Consider the following 11,357-nt stretch of genomic DNA (forward strand, 5'->3'; position numbering starts at 1 on the left):
TTGAAGCAGCAGATGCTTTCCCGGCACGCGCAGCCGTCCCCTCTCCCTTCAGCCCTTGTGCACACACAGACCCACCAGCACACACCATCGCCAGCTGATGCCATGCAGGCAGCTCTGTGTGCCATGCAGAGGGCTTGTGTACAGCTGTCAAGCCGACCAACTCTGGATTTGGGATGTGCTGTAGGAGCCGAGAGGAGTAAAGTTCATGCCCACAGTCGTCCCTTACCCAGGGATGCATCATAGAGCTGGACTCTGCATTCCTTTCCATCCTCAGCTCCCTTGGATGCATGAGACCACACACAGCTCTCTCCTCTACTCTGATTTTGACCCTCTGCTCCACCTGCACGCCCAGCCTGCCTCCCGAGGAGCTGGGGGGGCTCCTCTGTGCCCCACTTTCCACCCTACCAGGCTCTATCTCTCCTAGCTTGTTCTGCTAGTGAGGGACACACACATGTGATCAGAAGCCCCATCACATCTGGTTTTTGCCCCTCTATCTGTACACTCGATGTTTTCCTCCCGTTTTCTTCCAGTTCTTAAGCTGCTGGAGCAGACCGGAGCTGCCAGCCAGGGCCAGACATCGAGGGGACAAGCAGCCAAACCCACGTGGGCAAGCCTGGATGGAGCTGCTGGACACGACTGCTTCCAGCCCAGGCAAGGGCGACGCCGCCTTCCCCCAGCTCCCCAGGGCATGCGGCAGCATGGGGGTGGCAGGCAAAGCCACTGGTTAGAAGTGGTTGCTGGTGCCACACGGTCCCAGCACAGCCTGTTCTGTCCGACTCGGACAGGGCAGTGATGTTAACATCGCATCACGGGGTTTGGCTGTGCGCAGCTGTGCTGGTAGCAGCCGGGACACCAGGCTCCTTCTCACACAGCCCTTTAAATTGACCCCACGTGTGCCTTATTTTCCAGCTTGCTTTGTTAGCACTGAAGTAAGTGACTCCCTTTCCTCCAAAACAGGAACCAACGTATAATGCTATTACAAGGTTAGGATTTGCCACACCTAATCCCAGAGAGAAACGTGCAGGAATAGCTCTGGTCTCTGTCCCAAATCCTCGGTCCCTCCAGGACTTCAGGGAACCAGCACTGCACTTGTATTATTCCTCCTCCTTTCTCTCCTTTCCCCCCCAGCCCTCCTGGCTCCACGCTCACCAGGTGGGCAAACCAGCCTCCTCCTGCGGGCAGAAAAGCTGCCCACGCAGGTGCTCCTGTTGCAATCCAGAGGCGGCAGCAGCCCTGGAGAAAGGGTGGTGCTGCCTGGAGGAACTGAAAAAAAATCAGAGCCAAGGGAAACACGATGGGAGGCCAGAGGCTTACCCGAAACAAGCAGGGGCATGGAGGCAGCCAGTGCAGAGAGCTGTACTCTGCCACCAAGAAGGTCCTTCTCCCAAAAGGATAGCCAGTAACATTCCAGGCAAGGGCAGCCAGTTCCTGCAGGAAGCAGAGAAGTGTCAAGAAAATGTCTGTGTTGTATCACACACACAACTGCTTCCATCTGGGCTTTGGGGAGTTCAGAGCCAGGTCTGAATTTCAAGAGCTCCCCAAAATCATCATTCAAACAACCCCTGGGCTGGGCAGGGAGATACCAGGATCCATTCCACCAGTGCAGTCCAAGCTTCCGCACCCCACAGAGCTGGGGGGTGACTTGCTCAAGGGCTGCTGTTTTCGCCAAACCATCCACTGAATCTGCTGCTGCTTGAGACAAAAGCAGCAGAGCAGCAACAGCCTGGGATGTACCAGGACCCATCACCCATCAGCTGGGCAACAGCAGCCCTGTAGCACCCGCAGGGACAAGGCGCCAGAAGCAGCATGGGACAGAAACGCGGCTGCCTGGGGCCCCCGCTCTGCAGACACCTTTGCTCTGCCTCCCCACAACTGCATTTCAGCATCAACCTTTTAATTTCCTAAATAGGAAAAGAAAAAAAAATGCAATTTTTTTTAAAAACCAAAAATAAATGACTGTCAGACTGCAAATAAATGCTGTGTCTCTAGCTCTCAGCTGTGTGTTTATTTTCCTGGGGAAATCTTTCTGGTATCTGCATCCTGGCCCTAGATAAGACACGGGGAGAGCTCAGCAGGCAGAGGCTGTGTGGTGCCTGCAGCCAGCTGTGCCGCTCCAAGACTTTTTCTTAAAGAAATAGCTTAGCTTTATCAAATTTAATGGCCTTGCCTTGTTAACAAACACAGTCAAGCTCCTCTCCCCGAGGGCAAAAAAGTAGTGGGAATTAAAGAAGTGGTGGTTGTGCACTGTGGGAAGTGGGCTGCAGAGGGTTCTTTCCTTGCAGAGGGTCAGCAGCGTGGACTGGGTAACCCCAGTTGGTTTCAAACAAGTATTTCATGGTGTCTGCAGCTTTTCACAGCCATTTGCACTGAGCACCTCCCAGAACCAGGCACACACCTCTGCTCCACCAAGCCTTTCTAAAACATGCGCTGCTGAGCTCTTCCCCCACTGTGAGGACAAAAACAAACCTACCTCTCACCTGGGTGATGCACCAAGCTGCACCTTGCCCCCAGAGCTGAGGCTCTGGAGAAGACCAGTGGTGCAGTGTGGGCTGCAGAGGGAAGGGGAGGTTCCTGTGTCCTAGGTTAGAATTGGGCAAGGGCTGAGGTGAAGCTGAGCATCCTGGAGCAATCTAGGGATTGAGGAGATGCAAATACTGCCCCCACAGGCCCGTGAAACCCCACTAGGAGGGGAGAGTGGGATCTTCACTGACTATTCCTCTATTTATTCAGCCAACAAAGCCTAAAGCAGTGACCAGAAGAGCCGCTGCTGCTTTCCAAGCAAGTGCCCAGTGCAATAACACGCTCCTGTCCTCTCTCCAAATGACACCATTGAGAGTGCAGTATCTTTGGGATAATGTTTTCTCCTTCCGCGTCCTGGGTAAGCGCTGGGATGGTGGGGAGGTGGGTGGAGAATCCACCACCTCTACCCCCACAGCAGCATTTCACTGGGGTCTCCCAAAGCAGCACTGGCTGCACTGCACCCCAGAGGTATCACAACAAGGAGGTCCTGGCTTGTGGGGCCCAGGAACAGGACAGTCCCCATCAACGCAGTGATGCCGTTGCATAGGCTCCTTCTAGGGTTCAAATTCTGCCCCTGGACATGCTGCAAACCGCTATATAAAATTTAAGTTATCTCAGGGCGAGGCAGAGGTTTGGAGAATCTGTTTTGGCTCTGTGGCATCACCATTACAGAGCTGGGTATAGCAGAAAAACAAGGGTAGTAAGAGGATGTGACATTTTTATGGGCCCACCCCAGCCAGCCTGAGCCTTGAAACCAGACCAGCCAGTTCCTGATGGCAAACAAACTGCACCGTCTGAGCAGTCCCAGCTCCTAGAGCTGTAGCACGGAGTGGTTAACTCCAAGGTCTGTTCCACAGAAGCCAGCTGGATGCAGGGAAGTTTCTCCCGCACTAGCATGAAGAGATGATGCCATCCTGTGGCTGCTGGGAAATACTGACTTCCCACAACGGCTTTTCAGCAGCTGCCCCTTTGACTGCCCTTCCTGGTGAGAGGGGCCCATAATTACGAGGGACAAGTAGAGCCTCCTCAGAAAGTGCAGACAAGCTGTCTCATTTGCTTTTACCTCTGAAATACAAAGCTCACACTGCTTAAGAGAATGTTCCCTGCTCTCAGTAAGATTCAGGTTTAGGAGGGGATCACGTTTTGTCCCTGCACAGAAAAAAGCTGCTGGGAACAATCGTGCCTGCTGTTTTTTAGAGCGTACACTTACTTACAGAGTGGCTGCGAGGCTGCTCCTCCCGTCCCCCCCAGTCACCTTCCTCATGTCTGCACTGTGCCCTTTAACTGAACAACACAGCAAAACCTGTCCTCGCCTACAGACAAATGGGCAATGGGGAGAAATCACTTCACCGCAGTGAAGAACCCTCATCATGTTCCTGTGTCCTTCTCTCATGCTCTTAGCACAGAGCCTGCAAAACACTTCAAGTGCAATTTTCCTTTCCTCTCCTCCCCCCATTACTCTCCTTCCGCCAAACCCAGGCTTGGGTATCATAACACAGCTCAGAGGAGTCTCTGCCTGCCCACCCACACAAGAGGCACAGCTCTGAAAGTCCTATGAAGAATTTAGTACTCCTCTTTGAGAGCTGGCTCTTCAGCCAGCTCTCCTAGCAGCCATGGATCAGTTAATTGCTTTGCAGCATTAAGTCATGAAGAGATCACATAGTCCGCCCATCCCTGTTTTTGAGCAGACTCCAAAGGCCTGTTTTTCACAGCCCCAGACTGGGCATGGGTATTGCTCCATCTCCATAAACAAGGCTTAGTTTAAATGGGCAAAAATAATAATTTTGCTACCCAAAGCAAATACGACAGAAATACTTTAAGACCCTCTTTATTTGCAATTTTATTACTTCCCCAAAGTATGAGGAGGATTCTTTAAAATGTATTACTTAGCACTGGGTTAGAAAAGGCTGTTAAGACATGGGACAATCATGTTCCAGTCTGCTCTGACAAGGAAGCCTTTGAGCAAGCATCATTTGGTGAGCTCATACCTCTTCCCTGGTTGTAGCTGGTGGCCCAGAATTTTAATATCTGCTCAGAGAAGGAAAATAAAACTCACCTTTATGATTGTGAGGGAAAAAAGAAAAGCAGCCAAACGTGAAACCATGCACTGGGGCCCACCTAAATCTGCAGACAGCCTGAAAGAAAAGCCTGAAGGAGAGCATACAGGATCAGTTTAACCCAGAGATGTTCATTTTAGAGGCAGATGACAAGCAGTGTCATTTCAGCATCACTAGCTACCACCCTGCTCATGAAAAAGCAGAGAGCGGCAGATGGAACAGTCACGTAGAGAATTTTGTTCATGGTCTGTAAAAGGCCTCTTAGGCAAATAGCAGGAAGGCTTGGGATGGTGAGCAGGGCATGGAGAAGCATAGCCCTTACACTCACCCACGAGAACATTAACTTACCGCATGTCATCTCAGGCATTTCTTTGGGTTGGGAGACACGAAGAGACAAGCAAAATATAGAGCAGGATTTTAACCTAGAGAGATGTGATACTGGAGGCTGAGAAACCTCGAATACAGCCCTCACCTGGGTTAAATGAGCCTTGCCAGGTGCCTGACAACATTTCAAATGCATGACAGGCCCATAGCCAGACTTTTCTTGTGCAGTCAGACTGCCCAAGTTCAGCATGAGGAGATCAGAATCATTTTTAAGCAATGCCAGTTCACAGCAGCTGTCAAAAAGCATGTGTCTTATGAGATATCCACAACAGGGCTGCAGTGCTTCCCTCAGGATAAAAGCAGTTTCTAGAGCTCAGTTGGAAGTAACAACAATGGAAGAAGCCTCTCCCTAATTTTTATCCTGTGCTTGCTATATTCTGGTGTTTTTAGAACATCTTAAAGAAAACAATTTAAGGAATAGGTTTGCCTGGCTTTCCAAGTTTTAGAGAGAAGGTTCTTGGTGGGCAGTGCTGGCCTTCAGGGAAGAGTGCTCCAACCCTGAAGTACACCTGAGTTTATAGCAAACTATAACTGAAAAATTCATCTCAATTCCCTGCTCTTCCACAGACCTCCCTGGGGGATTATGGGCACATCATTTAAGTTGTCTGTTGATTCAGTCGTTCTCCATATAAACCAGGCAACAACACTTCCTAGACCTTGAAGAGTGCTACCAGTATAAGCATAACAACAATTATAATGCATCAGTGAAGTATTACAGTTGTGAAAAGGCCATGGAGGAAGACAAGGCCAAGCTACGTCTCTCGTAGATAAATGAGAAGTGTGGCTTCTCCCAGGAAACACCGCACTCCTTGTGTATAGGGTTACCGCTTAAAATAAACACACAGGCAGAAGAAAACATCAGAACACCGAATAGAAGGAGAACAACAAGGAAGGCAATACCAACGTTAACAGAGCATGTTGTATAAAGCACTGGCTATTCATTAAAACTGAAGACTACCTTTCTCTGGGCACCGAGTTAAGCATTAGTTCATTGCCTAATGAACTCATGCTTCATTTGGGAGACCATTAAACCATACTAATAAATAATAATTGCTTTAAATAAAACAACACAGAAATCTTCCCGCTGGACGGAAGGAGGAGCTAAAAGGTACCAAAGCCATCATGAGAAGCACAGGCTGGGAAGGACATCCTTAGCTTGAGTTCCACAGCTCCCCAGCACTGCTCTGAAAGGCCAGTCAGCAGTTTCCAGGGGTGCAGGAGACCCCCTCAGAACAGCCCTGCCATAGGCACCTTGAATGCTAGGGAGTAATCAGCCATCACCCTAAGAAAGAAGTATTCCCCTTCCCCAGAAGCTGTATTATTTTAGCAGAGGTGTAATTACATTTGGAAATATAACAACCATCCAAAAAAAAAACCCAAACATATTTCTTTTGTGTAGGTGTTTCAAAAATATCCCTACTAATGCTAAATGCATGCCCTCTCCCAGCAGTTTCACTTCATGTGATATTTCCAGGTGCCTCCATTTTCATTCTAGTTCAAAACAACGTCAATTTGCTGAAACTCTGCTTGCATTTCTAGTTCCAGATAAGTTCAGTCTTTTGGCCTCAAGAGATCTCCATTTGTTCCCATCAGCTGCCCTTGACCTCTGTAAGCCCTGGGGAACTGCCTGGGGAACAAGCTCCAACTGTTCGATCTCACACCAGTTTGATTCATAAACTAAGAAAAAGTACATTAGCAAGACCAGTGTATATGGAGTGACCCTGAAATGTTCCCAGTACACCATAATCCTTACGGCTGACTGAACAGGACAGATTTAAGCCTGCCTGGCAGTCTCCTAGGACCAGTTTAAGGTCACAAGTCAAAGAGCAGGCTATTATTTTTAACTGCCCCTGATTCTAAAATGGTTCAACTTTGGCTGTTAAACCTCTGTCATTGTTAGGCTTGATAGGAACACACAAAGCACCGCTGCTTTTGATTAAGGGCTAGTGAAATAAGCTGGGTACCATCAGCTGTCATCATTCTTGTATTACAACATCTGCCTCTTCTACAATAACTTACAGGAGTGGTCTCTGTTGTGGTAGTCCGTACTCTTGCACTTATCTCTAGAATGGGTTTACCACTGTGCATCTTCGTTACCCAGCATCGCAAAGAGAGGTCATGAAACCTAACATAACAAGAAAGTAGGGTCCTTCTACCCTGCTTCCTTTCCCTTCTGCCCACATTTACCTGTCAGCATGTCAGTGCTTGCTCTCTTGCTCTGCTTGCTTCCCAGCTCTGCCCAGAGATGGATGGTGTACTTCACACCTGGCTTCAGTCCTGTCAGGGTGGTAATGCTCTTGTTCTTCCACACTTCTGTTTCCTTGGTGTCCCCATCAGCAGAAGCACAGCTCACCATATACCTGTCTATGGGAGCTTGGACACTGTCCCAGGAGATGGTAGCTGAGTCCTCTGTCACTCCATCAGTTACCAGATTCTTTGGGCTATTTCTAAGCAGCTGTGGATGCCTCCTCCCTGGAAGTGTTCAAGGCCAGGCTGGACAGGGCTTTGGGCAGCCTGGGCTGGTGGGAGGTGACCCTGCCCATGGCAGGGGGACTGGAACTAGAGGAGCTTTAAGGTCCCTTCCAACCTAAACCATTCTGTGATTCTATGATTCTATGAACTGAGGAACAAGGATTATTCAAGAAAAGGTGCCCTGCATGCTGTTAATCTCTCTGCATTTCAGTTTCTTCATCTGCGAAAAGGAACTGAGCATTTCCCTATCCCATGATGAAGGATAAATGAATTAACCAATTAAAATAAAACAGGACTATACAAATACATGAGACACTGCTGCAAAGGCTTCATTTTTCCCTAATGCTTATTAGTAACCACAACACAGCCTAGCTGTAGTACACACAGATAATTAGAATCTGTGATGACACTGAACAGGTTTCACAGCAAAATGTGCTAACCCGAAGAATTGATCTCTTTAGCCCGAACCACCCTCTGCTGTGAAACTGTCTTGGGATGGACTTACTCAGTGTTAAGTGCAGACAGGCTTAGCAGAATTTGCACATTTGCTAGTTAGTATAAACATGCATTTTGTGACAAACGACCCAGTTCCCTTCTGTTAAGTCATTAGTTTCCAGTTTGAGTCAGTCAGTCTTTCCTGAAGTAAATCTTTGTTCTGTTGCTTGCACCGCTGAAAAATTTTGTAACTCCTGCACTTGATCAATTTTACTTATCAAATGAATGACATTTTTATTATAAATAGTATAATCAAAAATGAACTTTTATTGTGGAAATAGGAATATATTTAATTTTATTTGTGAAAGAACTTCACTACTGAGTCTGTGAAAAGGTGCACTAGAAGGCACAGGAAGAGCTTTTGGATAAGAAAATACTGGACGATTACCGAGAGTGTTTGTTGCAATTATAAGAGGTAAAAGTGGGATCAAATTCCAGCATGATCTCATGACAAAAGGAAGGGCTTTTAAAAAAACTACTGTCACACAGAGATCAGAGCCTAGAAGGGAAGTTATTAGGAACAAGCATTCTAAAATAATTAACTTCTAGGTTAAACCCTAGCCCCGTTAAAGCCAAAGGCAAAACTCCCATTTGCATTAGCAGATAAATGGTTTCATGTGGTCAGAGGAGACACCCTGGGAAAGTTTAAGCCTTTCAGAATGGAGTGACATTAAATACTCCTATACATTTTGCAGTAATAACACATGCCCATAATACAGGATTACTGATGTTTGTGTAAGGCTTTCAAAGCCTTGGAGGGCATGTGCTATACTAAGTCAGAGAAAAATTGGCTGGGTTTTTAATTCAGAACAAACAACATGAGTCTCAAGGGAAATAAAAACACTTTTTGCTTACCTTTCAAGCACTTTCAGCTGTCTGGTTCAGAGCCCTTCTGATGCAGCCACCTCTTCCAAAGGTAATTTGACCAAGCTGAATGGTCACCAATGCCTCTCTCTTCCCAGTCCAGCTACAAACCAGCACCAGTCCCTGTGGTGAATTTAGGTCCCCATGGACCAGATGAAAGGAACCAATCGAGGCCTTGGGATGTTTCCTTCCCACAAACCACCTAAGGAGCACGCTGGGTTTGGGAGCGATTCCCCCGCTCAGTATCAGTCTTGCACACCAGCAGAAAGAACCACTACCTGTTCATTTTACGCTCCACTTCCAGCCCCAGAAATCTAGCACAAAGAACCTCAGAATTATCGCTGAGACCCACATATTGACAAGCACACTTGAAGTATTAATGATGTGAAATTCAAGTGGAGTAAGACAGAAAGTAAAAATAAAACACCTTTTAAATCCAGCAGTAATTAACTATACCTTTTAGCACAATGCTTTAAAAAAAAGTTGAAAACTTATGAGAAAGCAAATTATGTGTTGTAGGCACTGTTAAGGTACCCACAGGATTATTTTAACCACGTACATTATTTAGCTCAGTTTTTAGCTAACAGACTGTCTCAGATTCTAAGCAGTTGCTTTGCTTTACTGCAACCAGCTGTGCTGCAGGAGCTGAAGGGCTGTCAACGTGCATCATTAGCCCCTGCCAGTCTCAGTCGCTGCAGCGGGGTGGTGAAGCCAAATAGAACGTGCTTACTGCACCGAACACTGCAAGCACCACCAACTCACACTGGGGCTCCACACTTTCTCACTTAGCTTTTATTTTTTAAAGCTGTAAGCATCAAACACTGTCTTCGCCAACCCTGTTATGATAGAACTGTAACACTTATAAAGAAAATTATAGCTTGGGGCTAACACAGCTTGGGGGAATAACACTTAAGAGTTAACAGGATAGCAATTATTTAGCTGAAGCAATATATCTTAGGTCACTGTGTAAAGGGAGGTAGGCTACAGACAGTTCCTGATAAGGCCAAGGATGTCCTGCCTGAAGCATCTTACCGCTTCTGATAACAACAAGAACATTGCAGCCGGCTTTGTGGTTTGGAGAAACACCAAAGGTCCAGGGAGCACGCACAAGGAACAAAGGTGAGGAGCTTAGTAGGGAAAAGGACTCCCCAAAACCCTGGCCCATGACCACCAGCAGGCTCTGTGCAGGCATGACCGGACTTCTTGGAAAAAGACCGCCTTTTCGAGGAAAGGCTATGAACATGCATAGGCGTTTTTGCATAGTAATGAACATGCAACACTTTACTGTGTAAAAGTTAAGACAAGTTGCCACAGAAGGCGCACATGAATTTGGAGGAAAAGATTCCCCCGTGTGCCCGCACGCTGAATAAACACACCTATTTTACAACCTTACAGCTTGTGGGGTCTTCTTTCCGCGGGTCAGTTATAGAAAGGCAAAGATAGTGCCGCAAGGCAACACACACGGTCCCACCTCCACCGCTGGGAAAGCGCTGGTTACACAGGTGATGCTATTGAGGGAAGGAAGGCTTCAGCCCTGGACTGCCTAACAAACATAGATAGACCAAGGAGAAGGGGAACAAAATCCTGAAGAAATTAATGCATGTTCTAACATCCAAATCCCCTTTGATCGCATCTGGCTCCTTAATTTATTTGCTCTGCTGATATTCTACAGGTTGCTTTTACCAGCTGGAAAGCTGCAGAAATAGCAAGTTATAGACAGTAACATCTGGGAACAAAGCTTGAAATTCCCTCCCCATAAACACTTGAAACCTGCTTGAAAGTCAGTTATGCATCAACACATCACCAGGAAGCACAAAGGGACTGAATTTTGAAGAAAGTGCTTACAGAAGGGTTGCACCCCCAGGCTTTGCAGGCTGAGCCCTTTCTGCTGCTGCAGTTTCCCTTCATACAGGCCCTCATGTAAGTTTAAGAGCAGCCTTTCACTTTCTCAGTATGATGCAGCTAACAAGCTGATACGAACAGAAAATTTAGTCAACAACTTAACAAATGTTCTCCATGAGATCAGGATATCCTAGGCTTTATTTTAAACACTGACTGGGTGAAGTTCCAGTCGGTAGCACAGCACAGTTTCTCTCACCAAAGAGGGCAGTTAAGAACAGAAGCAGAATTTCCCACTTTTTTCCCCACTGTTCAGGGTTATGATCATTCCATTTTGCCAGTAAAATGCTGTAAATCACCCACAATTCATGAGCTGCAAGAAATGCAAAACGCCGAGCTACATTCAGGACCAGCCCTAGGTGACGAGCAGAAACAGGCGTATGGGATAACCGTGCTCTTCGGGACAGGGCCCCCACAACGCGGCATGGTGACTCTGCATCGCATTTTCCGGGGAGGGGGGACAGGGAGAGACTCTCTCCCCTGTCATTTTCAGAGACTTTCCTCTCCGACCAGGGATCCTTCCCGCCGCGGCCCAGCCGGCTCCCCGGTTTGCCGTGGAAGGTCCCGGCTACCTCTAACGGAGCTGCAGCCCCGCCCCGGCCGCTTCCCGTCGGGCACAGGCGCCTGCGCGGTGCCCGCCCCTGTGCACCGAGGAAACGGAGGGCC

This window comes from Mesitornis unicolor, unplaced genomic scaffold, assembly GCF_000695765.1.
Source record: "Mesitornis unicolor isolate BGI_N332 unplaced genomic scaffold, ASM69576v1 scaffold9556, whole genome shotgun sequence".
NCBI lineage: Eukaryota > Metazoa > Chordata > Aves > Mesitornithiformes > Mesitornithidae > Mesitornis > Mesitornis unicolor.